Source organism: Pleurodeles waltl, chromosome 8 (genome assembly GCF_031143425.1).
Source record: "Pleurodeles waltl isolate 20211129_DDA chromosome 8, aPleWal1.hap1.20221129, whole genome shotgun sequence".
Classification (NCBI taxonomy): Eukaryota; Metazoa; Chordata; class Amphibia; order Caudata; family Salamandridae; genus Pleurodeles; species Pleurodeles waltl.
In genome coordinates, this window is record NC_090447.1 from 954,804,262 (window position 1) to 954,823,784 (window position 19,523).

Genomic DNA, 19,523 nt, shown 5'->3' on the forward strand with positions numbered 1-19,523 from the left:
TGTTTCTTTCTGCAGGTATGTGACTAGTGGAAATGAAAACGTCTAAGGATGAAGTAAGCCAAGAGTGCAGAATGTTACTAGCTGCCTAAACATTAGAGGCAAACTTGAGGTCCGCTAGCCTGAATGAAATCTTCAAATTCACAGGCATTGGGTTTCTGCCAGGGGTGTTTCAAAATCATGTTTGAGATAGTTGTCAATGTATGGCAAGGCAAGTGGAGTGTAAAGGGATCAAGGATATAGTCAGTCCATAGCATGGGAAGATGAGTTGTGGCCCAAAGAGTACTAAGGTTGGAGAAAACCGGGTCTACTAGGTGGCCGACAGAGTACATGGTACCATACACCAGTTCTGTTTGTTGCAATGTGGCAAGAAAGTTGGCAGTGTCACATTCCTGGGTGGCATCTAAGTGAAGATTGAGGTTTCCCAGAATGCTAAAATTGGCTGATTTGATAACCAATGGGGTAATGAAAGAAATCAGCGTCTTTCTGAAAAATTTGGAGGGGCCATGAGATCAATAGAGGATAAGTCCTGAGAGAGTGAAATTGTGAGTCAAGGAGACATTAAAAGGAGCACTTTCACAGTTGGAAATAGTGTAATGGGATAGACTACAGCCATACGTATCCTGATAAATCATGGCACTGCCACCCCCACCACAAGTCATAATGATGTTCTTCAACTGATAGCCACAAGGGAGTGCTAAGGAAGGCTATGCTACTGTTACCTGGCTATGCCAGGCTTTGGTAAGAAAGAGGACATCAGGAACCAGGTCCTGGATAAGGTCAAAAATATCTGCAGGTGTTTGACCAGGAAGCCTAATGATGGCTACAGGCGAAACTAAGTGCAAAGTTGCAAGTCTTACAGCTTCACGGCCCCTCATGTGGAAACCCATTTGTACTTTCTACAGGTCTGTGTATAGGTTCTGAGAACTAGTAGTTAATCAGAAGGGTATACTAGCCTCTGAGAAAGGCAAGAAGAAGGGTGCCTGGCCCCTGGTGCCGTATAGCATGGAAGGGTGCAGTCGGGCTTGCCTTTGGTGTGCCTTAGGTGCACCAGTGGCGCACCCGCTGCGTGTGTTATCTGTGGGTTTGTGTCGCAGCCCCTATTGAAATCCCAGTGAAGCTCTAGCTGGCTTCTTCCAGGCATGTCCATGATTAGATGCCCTCCAGCCAATCAGGATGCCACAGCTGGTGTTGATGCTGCCGATGGAAACAGTGCTGAAAAATAACATCAGTGTGTTCAAATATACAAATTTTATATTACTATCCCTAATATATTTCAGACAAAGCAAAATACCTTAAGTTTAAGTAAAACGGTACAAGCTGTGGCAAAACAACAGTGACATAGAGGATATCGATTTTGTGTCTCAGCCTCTGTTAAATGCAAGTGAAACGCTAACAGGGTTCTCCCAGGTATGCCCTTGATTGACTGTCCCCCCAGCCAAATAGGATGCAGCAGCTGGCACCTATGCCACATATGTAAACAGTGCTAAAAAATAAAATCAGTGTGTACAAATATACAAATTTTATATTAAAATCCCTGATGTGGTTCAGACAAAGTAAAAGTCCTTAATTTTAAGTAATGCGGTACAAGCTGTGGCCAAACAACAGGGTTATTCTAGAGGTTGGCTTGTTCACAGTGCAGCCTTCATTAAATGATGGTGAAGCTCTCACAGGCTTCTCCCAGGTGTGCCCATGATGGGCTGCCCCCCCAGCCAATCAGGATGCAGCAGCTTGTGTCCAGTGTGTGCAAATATGGAAATTGAATATTAAAATCCCCAATACAGTTCAAACAAAGTAAAATACCTCAATTATAAGTAATGCGGTACAAGCTGTGTCTAAACAACAGACATCTCCTCTACAAAATTCAAATAAAGCTGCAATGTAATTGGTTACAAGGCTTCAAGGTTCAGATACTTATATCATAACCCCAGACACCGGAGATTGGCATTGGTGATTCGGAGGTCAGTATTGTGTACTCTCTTTGACTTATGCTCTGAAGAGATCATTTAGTTTTTGAGTAAAGGAGATTGGTGTATTCAGCCACCTTCAACATGCAGCTTAATTTGCAGGTAATAAAAATATAGTGTAATTAAATTATGGAGTCTGAGAAAAAATATTCAAATAATATATCATATTTTCAAATCAATGTCAACGTTAGTTCATTATGGGAGTACTAATAGTTTATATAATTAAAATGTGATTGTCAGACCCTTTGCAACTAAGACATTTTGAACATATGGGAAGAAATGAGTGTTGTACATTTTATGATAATCCTGTTGCTCAGGTGGTAATTGCACTTGTGTGTTTGATGTCTGTGTTAATTTAGCTGGGTTACTTGCTGTTGAAATTGAATAACTTTTATAAAACTAGCTGTGAAAAAAAAAATAACAGTGTTTCCTATTGAGCCTTAACTGATTCTATCTTTGGTATGCTGTTGAGGTTGTAGGTAATTATTGAGATATTTTTGTTTTGAGGTTTACGTATCTCTTTAGGAGTACTTGATGTATATTTCAAGTGGTGTTATAATATATATAACTTTGGACAGTGGATGACCTAAACCAGGTGATAAAGCGTGTTGACTAATGGAAAAGGTGTTTGAAGGGGAGAGATTTTCTCTATAATGCTTATAGAACTTAGGTATCACCTAGGAGACAAGTGTTAGCTAAGAGGATTTGTTCCCTCAAAAATGAAGTATTGAGCCTGTATAGAGTACTACGATACTGAGCTAATTTATGAAAATGTACTGCATACTCTGTTATAATGGGAAAAACAGGGTATAGTCCTTCTATCATACCATCTACTTAGAGACTTTACTTTTAGTGATGTGTTAATGTAGAGTCTGTTTTTTTCCAAACCTTATTATTAACCCTGATTACTGAAAGAAAAATGTCTGCAAAGAGCCGACTTCTTCTCCTCACTAAAGGTTGTTACACCCATCCCTGAATATTAAAAGAGCTATTAATAAAGAAGGATTTTGTAATAAACCTTTCCCATACAGAATGGATAGCATGTTGAAATGCACTTACACAGGACCCAGTTTTTATCTTAATCCTTCTACAAAGACTGTTTATTCTGTTTAGAGGAATCATTAGAGATGGTAGTCTTACTGTAGTGAACTAAATACCCTATTCAATCCGAAGAAACATCTTTGGAAAGGGATGAGTTTCTTAGTGGAAATTATCACAGGTAGCCTTCATCTTGATGAGAGGTGTCACCAGAGAGGCCATGTTGTTATAAAAAAGAAGTATTTGCCCTTTATAGAATTGTGACAAAATGAGCCATTCTTACATCAAACTGTAACATTCAAAATCTGCATCCTCTTCAAATGTGATAATACAAGGCCTAATATTTCCCTGAACCCTTTTACACAGATCCCTTGTCATTTTCACAGGCAACTGTAGACAGATTGCTGTTTGTAAACTAAGTCTAACATCCTGTTCAGTCTGACAAAAGCTCTGTAAAGAACCATTTATAGAGCACGTTGCCTCAGAGAAAACATCTTCACAGAGATGAAGCCTTGCAAACCAGTCTTTAATTGGTACACATCTATTAATAGAGAGAGAGTGTTATCATAGAATGGGCCATTCAGTTTGTATAGAACTGTATTAAGGATTAGATTTGCATAAAGGTTTACAATGGTCAAGGACCACTTTATTTAAATATAATAGCACAGGCCCTAGGGTTTCTCTGAGACCTTCTAAACAACTCTTTTCTCTGTTCAGACGAGGACTTGCTGTTTGTAAAGCCACATTACACCGAAAGGTACTAGTTCCCTAAGTTCTTCTGCACAGAGCATTAGATTTCCGTAAAGCTGTCAGTTAGACAGACTGTTGTTACAGGCAGGTATGAGAAAGGGTCACTGTTTGATCAAACTCTACTATGCAGAATGTATAGCATGCTGAAATGTACTAGCATAGGGCATACTTGTTCTCCCATTCCTTCTACATAGACTGTCTATTCTGCGCGGGGGAGGTAATCTTATTGGAGTGAATTAAATATCCTATTCACTCAGACAAAACATCTTTAGAGGTTGATGACTTTCTCAGTAAAGCCTTTTATGCCCAGCCTTCACTGTAAACAGATCTCTCAATGGGGAGACCATGCTTTCATAAAAACAATTACCCTTTATATACTTATAGGCAAAGGAGTAGCCACACTCTTGCCAAACTCAACAATACAAAATCTGGAACCTGTTAAAATGTGATAATACTAAGCCTAGTATTTCCATGAATCCTTTTACTCACATCTTGTATCCTCTACATAAGTGTCAGTAGACAGATGGCTGTTTGTGAACTGAACCAAACATCTTCACTCTGAGAAAAGGTCTGTACAGATAGATGGCTTCATTAGTAAAGCCCTTCACACTAATTGTTTAACTTGTAGAAAGTAACAGGAGGGATTGGATAAATTATTCACTCTGTATGGCATTATATGTGAAGGAATTACTATCTCATAACATTCTACCACATTCAAATGGTACTAGAGGTTCTAGTTCTCTAAAACACTGGAATTTCACCATTTTGCCTGCTCACAGGTACATCACTATCTGTAAACTATTCATAGACTATGTTCTCTCACAGAAAACATACTTGTGTAGGGCTCCATTATTCATTAAAACCTTTTACATCCAACCTTCATTCTGTAAAAAGTTATTTCACTTAGAAAAAGGCTGTTTAAACAGGGATGTCATTCTAAGTAAAGCCTTTCACACGCAGCTTTCAACTTGAACAGAGGTCTGAAAAGAGGGGGAATATTGTGAAGGAAATTGAGTATTTCTGAGAAATAAAGTTATATGAAAAGGATATACTCTTTCATAAATCTATACAATATACAATTTCCACTGTCTTAAAATGAGATAATACAAGGTATACTATTTCATTCAGTAATTCTAGACAAAATCTTTTTTCTGTTTAAATATGTCAGTAAAAAAAGGCTGTTCCTAGCAAACATAGCCATATAAGAATTTGATTGTTTAATGATGAGTGTGTGAAGTAGAAATTAATATCATATGTGTTAGACTTGGCATCCTTGGCGTAGTCTCTCCTAACTTTTTGCATCTGTTCCCCAGGTTGTTGATGTGTGCTGGACTCTGTTTCTGCTGCTTTTGATACTCTGGGCACTTTACCACTGCTATCCAGTGCTAAAGTGCAAGTTCTCCTATGTACAATGTATGTGTAATTGGCTTTCCATGATTGGCATGTTTGATTTACTGGTAAGTCCCTAGTACAGAGCACTAGAGGTGCCCAGGTCCTGTAAATCAAATACTACTAGTAGGCCTGAAGCACTGGCTGTGCCAACCACATAGGTAGCCCGCTAAACATGGCTCAGACCTGCCGCTGCAGTGTCTATGTGTGCAGAATTCAACTGCCAATACGACTTGGCAAGTGTACCCACTTGCTAGGCTTAAACCTTTCCTTTTTAAACTTGTAAAAAAAGGTAGGCCCTAGGTAGCCCCATGGGCAGGGTGAAGTGTATGTTAAAGGTGGGACATGTACCTATGTATTTTACATATCCTTACAGTGAAATATTGCCAAATTTGGTTTTCTCTGAACACACAATTTACAAATACATCTTTTAGTGAGGCTGGTTTTTAGTTTGTCTGTTTGAAAATGCCACTTTTAGAAATAGGCATTTCTTGCTTAAACCGTTCTGTGACTCTGCTTGTTTGTGGATTCTCTGTCTGGGTAGGTTTGACAGTTGGGCTGTTTGCACCTCTTCTCTAGACAGTGACATAAAGGGAGTTGGGGTGTAGCCTGCATAAGCTGATGGGCCATCTGGGCGGAGGGGAGAGGAGGAGTGGTTACTTACACATGAATGGGCTGTGCCTGCCCTCACACAATGCAGTCTCCAACCCCCTGGTGTGTCTGGGGCCTGGTCTGGGCAAGGCAGGATCTTCAAAACAACAGAGACTTCTCTTTGAACTATGCCTACTTCAAAGGCAGAAAGGGGTAAATGAAGAGTACCCAAAACCCCTAAAAACCAGATCACTTCTGGAATCAAGAGGAACCTCTGCCAAGAGAAGAACTGAAGAGCTGAGGAGACGTGCTGCCCCTGCCTGTGACTATGCTTTGTTGGGCTATCCTGCAGTTGTTGCCTCTTCCTGTGAAAGGGGACAAAGACTGGACTTTGTTGTGCATTCCTGCTTGTGAAGAATCTCCAAGGCCTTGAACTGAGCTTGCCTCCTGTTGTTGAAGTCTAAGCGCCATCAAAGACTTCCCGAGCACCTGGAGTCTCTGCTGAGACTCCTGCCCTGCCAAGTGGTGCCCTATCCAGTCCCTGGGCCCTTGGGAGGTGAAGTTAGCAACTAAGAACTGAAAATCCACACAAAGATCGCCGTGCAGGGAAACCTTTGATGCACCACCCGCCTTACGGCTGATGAACGATGCGCTGCCGGCCTCGCAGCTAAAATTGACACTCCACCTGTAATGCGACTGGAAGATCAATGCAACGTGGCTGGAGAGACAACACACAGCACCCGCATTGGCTGCTGTGAACGACGCCAGCCCCAGGCAGCATGGTTTCTTTACACCGTGCAACCGGATTTCAACGGAACATTGTTGGGCATGGAAAATCAACACAAAGCCTGCCCAGACCTGAGGTGCCAATCCTGATCGATGCATCGCTCTCTAGCGGGAGAGAAGAAACAATGCATGGCAACCCAACCGAAAGGGGAACGATGCACGTTCTTGCTTGGGGGTGAGAAATTGATGCAACGCTGGCCTTTTACGATACACACTCGCCTGTGCTGCTTTATTTCGACACTACCCAAGTACTTTTATGCACTAACAGCATTCTCACTGTTTTCTAAGGATTAAGGGCCACATGTACAAGCGAATCGCAATTAGTGGATCGCAATTCCAAATGTAAGAAACTCCATTGAGTTTCTTTTGCGATTCCTGGACCCAATGGGAATCGCAAAAATCACAGGGATGGTGGCCTGCTGGTGTCAGCATACCACCATTTCTGTGATTGTGACCTTAAGATTATCAGGAAGAGGGGAGGGTGCCCCTCCTCTTAAATAAGGTACCTAGCCCAGGGGGTGGGTTCTCCAGAGCATAAATGGGCTTGGAGAGGGTGAGTCTTGCCCTTTACCCAAATATTTATATTAATGGCAGGACACCATTTTCTTTTTTTGCTTGCTGCAATGTAGCAGGATCACTGCAAAAAAACATATTTTTTTCTTTGATCCCAGGGGGTCTGACTGTCTCCCTCCACAGGGCCTAGAGGGGCAGGATACCCATACACACCTCCTTATCTTATTTTTATTTCAAAAGTTTATGACAGGGGATTACATCCCTGAGTCCTGTAATAGCTACCAGCAACATTTTTCTTATGGTGCCGGCAGCCTATCAGAGCCTTGCTCCTGCAGGAGGGAATTGGCCCAAGAGAACAAAAGCTCCCTGGGCCAAGCAGAAGGCTCTATTATTAAAGATTGGGTTTCAGGGACCCTTGCAAGAGTCCATCAAACCCAGCAATGCAGATATACAACTACTTTTAAACCTTAATTGTTTTAAAAACTACTGAATGGATTTACCTCAGATCAAAGAAAGCACAATCTATGGACCAACATCTTCTTACTGAAAAAGTTGGTGTTATTCTTCCTAACATTTATTGCAGGAGTCTTTTTTAAAGAAGTCAAATGGAAATGCATGGGGATTTAGGGGCATATGTATGTTTTTTTGCAGCACAACTGCGCCAACAGAGTTTTGCAGCAAAATCCTTAGTGCAGGCTAGCGCCATTATACAGTAGCAGCCCTGTGCCATGTCTATGGAATGGCACATGCTGGCACTAAGGATAGGCATGCCGGCGCTAAGGATAGGGTAGCATCTAAAACAAAGACGCTAGCGGGGGTGGTGCTAGGGTAAAATGAACTAGAGGGTAAGAAATGACGCCAGGCTCATTAGCGGCAATAAAGATGCCGTTAACCAGCCTAGTGTCATTTTCTGCCACACTGACACCCATAAATGACTCCTGTCATAGTAGTGCAAGGTAGTTTTCCGCATCCACAACATGAAGCTAACTCCTATAATTTGACGCTAGAAGGGTCTAGCATCAAAATATAAATATGGAGTTAAGTTTGCTCTCCTTATGCAGCGGAAACCAACCATAAATATAGGCCCTTGTACTTTGCCCCCCCCTTTTTTCTTAGCCCTTGCCTGATGTATCAAGTTGAAACTTTCCACAAAGAATTTGAGGCAAATTATTTTTTGTAAAAATGTCTTGTGAAGGTTTGTCAATTGGCACCAGTGTTATTAGCAAACCCAAAATCCCTCTGTCTATCAAAAAGTTGACCTGACTATAACTCCCTAGTAGACATTGATATATATATATTACCTACTGGCCGTCACCTGTAGGTAGTTATAGTTAGGGCCTAGTTTTTCATAGACAGAGTGTTTCTGTTTTACCAATAATTTTGGCTCCGGATGACGAATCTTCACAAAATATTCAAAACTAGTATCCCAGTCAGTTACGCTGCTGTCCAGAAGGTTTTGGGTTGACTCATCAAGCAAGAGAAAAAAGGGCATCTAAAATGTGTCTAAAATGTGTTTCCCCATGCAATTCCCCATAGGGATTTTGAACACAAATACAGCCTGAACCGCTGAACCGAATTACACCAAATTTGGCAGAAAGTTAGCTCTTGGTCCAGAAATAGCCCTTTTTGTAATTTGGTGTAAATCCGTTTAGTAGTTTTTGAATTATTAAAGAAAAAATCTTTATGGATACATAGGGAAGCAGACGGTCCACGGATCTGAAAGATTTCATAGTAAGACGTGATTGGCTACCAACACTTCAAACAGTAAGTGTTGGCAGCATTCTTGGGAAAACTCAGCTGAGTCCCAAGATGAAAGTGAAAAAAAACATAAGGGGGCAGGGCCGGGATACCCTGGACTCTTGGGTTTGGTGGAGAGGTCCCATGTTCCCACTGCCCTAAAGAAAATGTAGTGAGCCCAAGGGGATGGTTTTACCAGGAAGTAATGAGCCCAGATGGGGGGACTGTGTGCCCCCCTCCCAGATTGGCAGCCTTTGGGGAGGTTGGCCACAGTCCTTACAAGGCCCTGCAGCTCCAATGGCATGGAATTGGCTCCATGTGGGGCAGGTCCTGTGCCCAAACCAGACCGTGCCTGGCCAAAGGCAGTGTGTGGCATAGGGTTGGCTGCGTTTGAAGGTTGGGCGCTTGGCCACAGGGCCTAGTCACAGGCCAGGCCCTGCAGGCCCCTGTAGCATGGGGTTGGCTGCATCAGGGGGTTGGCTGCAGGGCCTATAGATATATATATACATATAGAGAGAGAGAGAGGGTGAGAGAAAGCTAAAGAGGGAGAGAGGGGGGGAGAGGGAAGAGAGAGATAATACAAAGTTTAAAGTGAAGTTAGAGTCAAGTATGGTAATAATAATTTCTCACTTTGTGATAAAAGAAAACATAGAAATTAATTGAAAAACCAAGAGATATAGTTAGGTGACACTATCAGTTAAATGCACAACAAACCCTAGACATAGCAACACTAATGGTGAATGGCCAATGCTTTTCTAGAATAATCTTTTGAAATTGTACATTGGAATGCCTCAGAACGCTATAAGAGCTGTTTTTCCGACCATGGAATCGAAGGAAAAAATCAAGGATTTGTTAAGGTAAGGTGGCTTGCAAAATCTTCTGATTAAATGTAATTTCTGCAATATCAAAGCAAAATCTTGCTCCAAGACTCTCACATATTTGTATGCTGATCTTGTAATTTCTCATATTCAAATAATTGATAAATAGACGAGGAATCGGAAGAATAGCTACCACATTATTTCCTTTCCTACAACTTGTTTTATTTAATATAATGTATTATTTACTGAAGGTGAGACATGTAAGTCAGTAAGATATCATATTCACACAGCTGGCACTGAAAGCCAAATGTGTATTTCTTAAAACAAAATGTAGATTTTTGTAAATTAGTTACTTATCAGGTATTCTGGGCAAAGCACGGTCGTTGTGAATGAAAAGCCCCTTTAATTTAGTAGCTAATAGGGAGGTATGTGAAAACCTCATTAAATGTAAAACATCTTCAAACTGGTTCTCAAGGTTATTTATAATGTATGCTACTTTTCCCATTATCTTCCGAGAATCTAATTTTGATTGCATATTAAGATAAGCAAATATACGTATTTGAAGTATAAAGAGAGTAAACTGGAAAATAACGGTTTTGATCATTGTATGATACATTAAGGGAATTTTTGTTTTGTAAAGTATTCAATTTACGAAATCATCTTATAACTAAACAAATTAGTGTATTCATTCTTTAAAAAAAATTACTTTTCCACTTTGTTCAATTGTATTTTATCTAGCAATACGATTCAAAAGCTCTTTATTAATTTGAAATAACATCCACAATGCCTCCGAGGTAAAAAGGGTAACATAGTTATCTTGCACACATTAACTATACAAAATCTGATTGTAAACCCTTTAAAAATCACTAATTTTACAATTAACTGTAACCTGCAGGCATGAGGTTCTCTTGTTTAACATTGTTTTTGAAATACATGCAGTGCTATTCACAAAAATTGCAATGCTGAAATCAGCAAGCATCCAGTGTCTATCCTCTATATCTTGGTTATTGCTATTTTGAGTTGGCTAGAGTTCGTGACCAGTGCAAATACTTGGGGCATATTTATGAAAAATGATGCACAACTGTGCAGGTGCAGTTGTGCATCATTTTTTTAAACGCGAGCTAGCTACATTCCTTAGCGCCATACTTGTGCCATATTTATGAAATGACGTAGGATGGCACTAATGAATGGTTAGCGTGAAAAAAAATATCACGCTATATGCCGTAAGGAAAAATTACGGTAATGCTGCAAAAGTGGTGGTAGATCGTTTTGCGGCACGCAAACATGTTGCAAAAGGGTTAGTGCCATTTTTACACCGCATTATCGTCAAAACAACATGCAACAGCAGGAAAGAGTGCAATTGCAAGAGAAGATGGAATCATCAGGGCAGGAGAGACCCCAGGGAGACCTGAAACATCCAATTACCAGTCAGGAGGGTCCAGAAAAGTAACAGGAAAAGGAGAAGAAAAAGTGCAAGTGTCGCTTTAGCAAGGAGGAGCATGACATCGTGGTCAGAGAGCTGACGGAGCACCAACTCCAGCTCTTCGCCACCTCCAAAGTGCCAGTTGCTTGGAGAGACACAATAAGGTAGGCAATAGTGGACAAAATCAATAGCCTCGCAGCGGTAAAGAGGACTGTCACTGAGGTCAAGAAGCACTGGAACGATTGCAGGCGCAGGACTAAGGAGAAATTTGCCAGGAACTGTAAGGCAGCACTGCAAACTGGAGGTAAGTCCAGCACCGCAAAAGGGCCTGGATGATACAGATGAGCTACAACATTCATCCCGGAGGAGCTGGTCACTAGAATCGCAGGACAGCACAGACTACCAGGAACCACCACAAATGCACTGTAAGTTGCAAGGGAGCTTATCTGGAACTCCTCTAATGGCTGGCAGAAGGGGAGGCACATAGGACACACAATACATGCTAAAGGGTTGCATCAGGACACATAGGCCCTGAATCAAGATGCACCATCCCCACCCAAGCCACACATGTACTGACACTTTGGTTGTGTTATGCACTCTAACATACACACAACATCAACATAGGCCACTCACTATAGCCATACTCCACCATGTAAATACTGTATGCACCACATTGCCTGGTAGGAACATGCAAATAGTGTGGCTGTGCCATTGCAACACCCATTGCACCCAGTCACCAACACAACGAAGACATCAGAGACTAGGACAGAAGTCAATACCACCCCAGGCGTGGTGTCAGTGTGGTGTCTCTGCCAAAATGCTTCCCTTCCTCAATGTTGCATTGCCTTTACTCATGTGTGCTTCATCTTGCGGCACACATTGAAATGCCATTGCAGCAAAAATAGCTTGTACATGTACAGGAAGGGACACCTCCCTGCACATGAACAAATCATCACTTCAAGGCAGGCACCCTGTCATCGTGCTGCACCAATGCCTGTGTTGGTGCAGGGAGCACAAATCTGGGCAGGTGCAGAGGGAATTGCATTGCTGTACTGTATTCAAGTAAATATGGCACATCAATGGGTATCTAAACTGCTGAAGTGTACTGCAACACATCTTTCAGTTGCCCTGAGCCGTGCCATATGAGAAAACAATCAGCCCTAAAGCTTGTGGAGCACAACATATATAGGTTGAACCCACAACAACTCACACACAACCATATGTGTTATATGGGAATGGCATTAAAATAAAATGCATACAACACATTGTGCATGTATGTGAACGTCATGTGTGCAGCTGTACAAGTGGCTGTAATCTTACCATTTGACACGATAGAGGGCTAGATCAAACAGAAAATGATGGTGCGTACAGCTGTGCAAAATTAGGCAGCATCACACGCCGTCATTTTAAAAATTCAGGAATGTGCCACATATACATAAGAATACAGCCCACCCCTGTGTACTACCCTACGCAAGTGGAAATTATATGTTGTGCGCCAATGCAACAACACTTGTACCACAGTGCAAGGATGGCTGCATTGAGGGGAAGAATGTTTATGTGCAGAAAGGAATACAGTCCTGCACAAAAACAAAATTAAAGTGCAATTTGCTCTTACTCTGTGTGCAGCAGAATACAGCACACATGTAAAAAGCAAAACATCCAGTAAAAATGTATGTATTACTCCTAGATCTTGCCATGCTAAACCCACCCCTAGGCTGGTGCCAGATATTGGCCTAGTCTCCTGTATACAAATAGTCCAAAATCTGAGGAAGCGTCAAAATGCAATGGGTTTTGCCGTGGAACACCCACAGCAACACTCATAGCACACATCTTCCATGCAAAGTGCTGAGTTTGTAGGGGCCATATATACAAGTTGGCATCAAAGCACAAAAAGTGGCTTCATGCCACCTAGTGCATATGGGTCAGGGCATTGCGCCACCTGACCCCCACCAAAGGTTACACCCAGTTGGCACTTGGCACACCTACATATGCCCCAAAATACATAGGGGCATACTTATGAGCCCCTAGTGCCACCAGAGTGTCACGTTTTGTGGCACAACACACTTTTGTGGCTAAACGCCAGCCTATTAATACGGCCTCTTCACACACAGCCCTTTGTGTGGAAGGGGCATGCAATGGATATTGTTGTGGGCGTGCCACAGCAACACTTATTGCATTTTGATGCTGCCCCAGGGGTGGCATTAGCAAGGCACAACGAGGATGTATACTTTTATTCCTCCTCGCTTTTGCTTTTTCTATGTGTGCTGCATTCTACAGCATGCATAGAAAGAGCAAAATGCCAGACATGATTGAAGTTGTCCCTTCCTGCACATAAAAAAACATTTTAAGAATGACACTTAGGCTCTGTGTGAGCTGCATTCTGCCAAATCACCATTAGTGAGTGTGAATGTGCAGGAAGCAACACCTTCCCACACATAAACAATTAAACCTTTCAACAAAGACCTCTTCACACAATGGTCCAAGGATGCCTGCTTTAGCAGTTGGCAGTTCAATTTAGCGCCAGTGCAAGGGACAACACCAGATATACCAAAAGATTACCTAAAACCTACCCGATGCTAAACTAACCTATACTAACTAAACGTAACTAACAGCTACACCAATCTAACCTATTCTAAACTTATCTTACACATATAACACCACACTCTAAACATTGGCCCCCAAACCCCCTTTAGAGACAAGATACATGTAGGACTAATCTAAATTATGGCCTAAAACAATACATATTGTTTGATATGTGATTCTTTTTTTTATACACAAATCCTCCAACATGACCCCTTCCCCAACCCCCAACAATAAACAATGTAGAAAAACCCAGCTTCCGCTAAACTGAACCTAACCTATGCCTACCTTACACTAACCTAATACTACCTATCTAAAACCCAATGTGAAACTATGTAAAATGGTAAAAGCGAGGAGGAGGAATTGGGAGGTTGTATGTCTTATTCAGGTGATTGATTGACACCTGATCTAGTTGATATAAGTCAATAAGGGCGCTCAATGAAGGATCACACACCGATAATGCACACAACTTAGCTTTTAATAGAATTTTTTCAGTGAAATATATGCGTTTGACACACCAACAAAGTAGAATGAAAAATAGCAATAAAGAGTATCTATTTATATATGAGAAAGGAGTTCACCAATATAAACACCACATTAATTAAATGCCTACGAAATGCACATTTCAGCTACTGCATCATATTCACATTAAGACGCTCAAGGAAAATTAAAAAATATAAATGAGCAGAATGAATCAGATTATAAACATAGCGCTAGCATGTTAATCAATCAGAAATAAAGCTGAGAAACAAAGGCCTTTCATCCCTGGGTGGAACTTAACTTTATCCACAATGCTGGGAAGCCCTCTCCTGCTTGCTCGAACCTCTCTCCCCCTGGAGCTTCACAGTCGAAGAACAGCACAGCCAGGGAGGCAGCGATATGGGTGATGGCAGCTTACACAACTCCATCTGCGAGCTTCAATCCCCTCACTCGCTCTTCGGTGCTTAAATTACCTGAAGCTTGGACTCTATTCCTTTCTCTCATTTTCTAGCTATGTTATCAGCACACGTCCTTTGGCTGCCCTGTTGTTCATTAGCCATTATTTTTCTGTCCGTTTCCTCGACTCCCTTTCTCAGGGTTAGAGCGACCTTCGCATCCCTCTCCCACACTTCCTGCTTCTTGGACATGCAGGCTGTGAATAATTTTATCTATGGAATGTTGGAAAACACGCTTGAAAGCGACATTGTAGTCTTTTCCACATACGGTTCTGGTTTCTACATGCATCACGTTCACCTACACTGATCAGAGTAATTAACCCTTATCGTCACAATTTCTGCCACACCTTTCCCTACACCGATCATTGTACAAAACAAAAAGTTAATGTCCTACTATTTTCATTTTCATCTAAATGTATCGCAACATCCTCAGGTTCTCTGTACTTTTCTCCTCCAATTGTATGTCTGCCTAAAATCTTGCCCATGTCCCTTATCATGGCTTGTTCAAACTGGCTAGGAACAGCTGCAGCAGGTGGCTGAACTGGTGCCTAGGTCATGACTGGTGCAGCTGAGGTGGAGGGCCTTGGTCCGGCTGTGGCCTCCTGCACCCCTGATGATTTTGCACCCGTGTCCTTGTGTGGCTGAGGCTACTGTGGAGGTCCACCATGTGCAAATGGACGGCATTCACCTGATGCCTTCTCATGGCGGAACCTCCTTACCATTCGGCGGTATCCTGTCTCAACCTCCATTATGTGGCGGTAGCGTTCGTCCCTCATGTGGAAAGCTCTCCTCTGGTCTTGTGTCATATTGGCAGCTGAAATATGATGAGAAGCAAGCATCGGTATCAGCATTGGGTGGGGGTTGTACAGACATGTTATGTACACTGCAACTGCAGATAACACATACAGTCCACCACGCATTCCTCAACAATAGCTTACCTGGCCATCTATGACTATTTCCTACCAGCCATCCACAGCATCATGTACATGTCACTGGGATGATGGCAATCCATTGTGAACCACCAGGGCCAGAGCTGATTGGAAAAAAATTGTCCATGATCAATATTTGTGTTATCAAACTTGTGAAGATCACATGCCCAAATAAGTCTGGATTTTCTGTTTCCCTGTGCATAAGTGGGGCTGTGCATGTAATCCATCACTGCAGCAACCTTGGTGAAACATCAAGGCTGCCCAGTGATCATGAATGGAAGGTGGAGGCCATATGATAGGAGGTCTGGTAACTTTCCACTGGCTATTCTAAGGTTTGGTAAATCATCATTGATTTGTCCTGCTGTAAGACCTGACCTGAACATATGTTACAAGGGGGCACGCCATCGCCCATGATGTGCCCACACGTTCAACTGCTACAACTGATGCAATGTTCCCAGAAAGTTTGGCCAAAACCTGAGCTGCATATTCAAGTTGTAAACACATTACAGAACTGAAGCCCCCTACCCTGTGCTAAGGTGCACTACATGTGATAAACGGCACACACATAGTGGCTGTATGGGTGCCCTTAGGCCCACAGTGAGTTTGCACATGTATGTCATATATCATTAAAGTACCAGGTATGCACACAGCATTCACATCATATGTATATGTGATGTGACCTACATCACTCACAAATATCATGGTGGCAGGACCATGTTGTGAAAACTGCTGAGATCTGGCATAGGAACAACCACCTGGAGCTCAGTTGTCTACTAATTGTGTACACAACTGACTGCTGTGCAGCACAATATGGCTCCTTGCAATACTACAAATTCATTATATCTTGATGGTACTGAGGCACCTGTGGTGCATGTGTCGCCTACATATGTCCCCAGACACCTCTGCAGTTATAACCCACATCCATACCACCTTGTCATTAAGTGTAAGCTATGTGTGGTACACAGTGCTGATAATGGTGTGGTGTCAAAGTGGTTGTCAACAAACATTCTATGTACATAAAGAGGTGCTCTGTGACCTATTGTGGTAGACATCAAAGAATACCTGGCCATCCATTACAATTCCCATTACACACAATTCCATGCCGGCACATGTTGCCCCTTGAGCTACAAGCAAGTTATTCTCATTCCACAACATTCCAACAGACATGATATCACCATCCATTCTCCAATGATATCATATCACTGGTCAGGCAAAGCTATCTTTCATAGCATTCCACACTTCAGACTGACTCTCACCAAACCATGGATTAGCACACATAAGGCACAAGATGACACTTACTGGCTTCATCGGGGTCTTCAAATAAGGGCCACATAACATATGGTGTAGAGCGGAGGCAAACATCTATGATCAGTCAATCACACATAGGGGGTCATTCTGACCCCGGCGGTCATGGACCACCGGGGCCAGGGTTGGCTGGAGCACCGCCAACAGGCTGGCGGTGCCCCGCAGGGCATTCTGACCGCGGCGGTTTGGCTGCGGTCAGAAGTGGAAAACCGGCGGTCTCCCGCCGGTTTTCCGCTGCCCAAAAGAATCCTCCATGGCGGCGCAGATTCTGAGCCGCCAGGAACAGGATGGCGGTATGGGGTGTCGTGGGGCCCCTCGGGGCCCCTGCAGTGCCCATGCCAATGGCATGGGCACTGCAGGGGCCCCCGTAAGAGGGCCCCACTTTGAATTTCACTGTCTGCATTGCAGACAGTGAAATTCGCGACGGGTGCAACTGCACCCGTCGCACCTTCCCACTCCGCCGGCTCCATTCAGAGCCGGCGTCCTCGTGGGAAGGTTGTTTTCCACTGGGCTGGCGGGCGGCCTTTTGGCGGTCGCCCGCCAGCCCAGTGGAAAACCCAGAATCACCGCAGCGGTCTGACGACCGTGGTGCGGTGTTCTGGCGGGGGTAGTTTGGCGGGCGGCCTCCGCCGCCCGCCAAGGTAAGAATCACCCCCATAGTCTCAGATAATGTAGACCCACACACCTACAAAACATCACTGTCCCTGACACACCTGTGGTGCTTCTCACTGCACCATTAATACATGGCAGTGTCATGCAGGTGTCTGTTAGCTCCATACCTCCATGACCATATGGGACTGCTTGACACTGTATACTGCATCTGAGGGGAATGCAATGGTTGTTGCAGTGGGTGTCCCATTGTGACACCTATAGCCTTTGATCCTGCCTCAGATGTTGTAGACATCTATCTCATTGTCACAGCAAACTAACAAACTAATGCCCAGGGGTTGTGTGGATATCCCAAGGTATACCGTGATACATCCTTCAGTGAAGTAAGTAATTTGTGTGTGCCATCACAAGGCACACACATGATCAATAATGCAATGGGAGTTTACTCATGTGAAAATAGATGTACCTACCTTTACATTGACTGTTTAAAATCATGGATGAATTGCCAATAGTGTATGGCCAGTCATTGTTGGCATGGTATACCATTATTTGTCCAGGGAGGGATAAGAACATGTGCATAGACATATGCCTCAACACAGCCACACTAGCTCTGTGGTCCAAGGATGCATTTGTTGGTGCAAGTTACTAAGTAATGGAGCAGATGCAGGGCAGCCCCATAATGTCAGTGAGAAGCGGCAGGCCTGTGGAACTGACTGAGCACATGTGAGTGTGGCAATAGACAAAGTGTAGTATGTATGTGATACACAATGTACAGGAACAGGGAAGTGATAGTAGTCCTGATCCAGTGCATGGTCAAGCTTCATTACATGGCTTTGCAGCACCAATTGCATCAATCCAGTCCTTGTGCCCCTCAGTGCACCCCTTACCCCCCAAAAATGAGAATTCTAACACCTAACCTAATTGCCCCAACTACCCCAACAGCTATACTGCCCCAGACAAACATCCTACAATACAGAGACAGAAGCAGTACACTTACAATACCATAGACAGGTTTAAAGACAAATAAAACACAACATCTACAGGACACTGAACAATAAACACAACAAACACTGCAAAAATACTACAGCACCAGTTCCACACACCTTCACACAGTCACAGTCAATACGACTATGGAGTGAAAGTGGAAGTGAACTCACTGTACCATGTCTGCGGGCAGGATGTCCTGTTTCATCACTTCCTGGGCGTGTGCATCACCTTTTCAGTTATGCGTCAATTTTCTCACCTTTTGCATGAAATTGTCTGTGGACGTGCAATAAATGTTAAGGGGCTAGGAGTCTTTTAGCTTAGGGGAATTGTGTGGTATATGCTTATGTGTGAAAAATGTTGATACATGACAGTCGATTCTTCACCATGGTGTGTTGAAAGGCTTGGCAATGTGTGATTGCCGCTCAGGGCCAAGATGTCATTTTACTTATGTTGCAGTGTGGATTTCATGTGTTTGCATCATTTTTTTTGATGCATGATGGAATTCTGTGAATTTTTCCATTGTAGGCCTTGAGTGCACCCTGATTGACTTAACATGTCACATAGGCTGTGCTACAATGTTGTATATGTGGTATGGCTACATGTGCGTGACTACCCAGTAATGTCATTACAGTGACATTTGTATGTCAAATCCGTAGGTTTGCCTATGAGTTTGCTGCATGCAATTATTCATACGTTTTTCATATGTGCATGTGTAGCTCACTGTGTCCACATACATTTTGGAACATATGTGCTATCTGTGTACAAATGTGCATGAATACTAATTTGTGGGTGGATTACATTGTTATGTCTGAGATACAAATGTACACATACCCACAACACAGTATATATGATGGCTGATGTCCAAGACATGGTAAGGCATGTGACAACCATGACAATTTGTTACCCTTGGCAATTTGCATTTGCATGTGTGTCCACTCTGTTGTGTGTTGTTGGAATTTAACTTCATGTGGCTGTGCTACAATGTGCCATTTTGTTCCCCATGCATCTTAGTTGCAGGAGATGTTATGTACACATGTGTCAGTGAAGACTGGTATATGGCGTGTGTGTATAAAGACATGTGTAATGTCATTTCTGTAACATATGTCAACAGTGGTATGTTCATAGGATGTAAAACCTCACATTACTATCTTCCTCCATGGACACTTGTT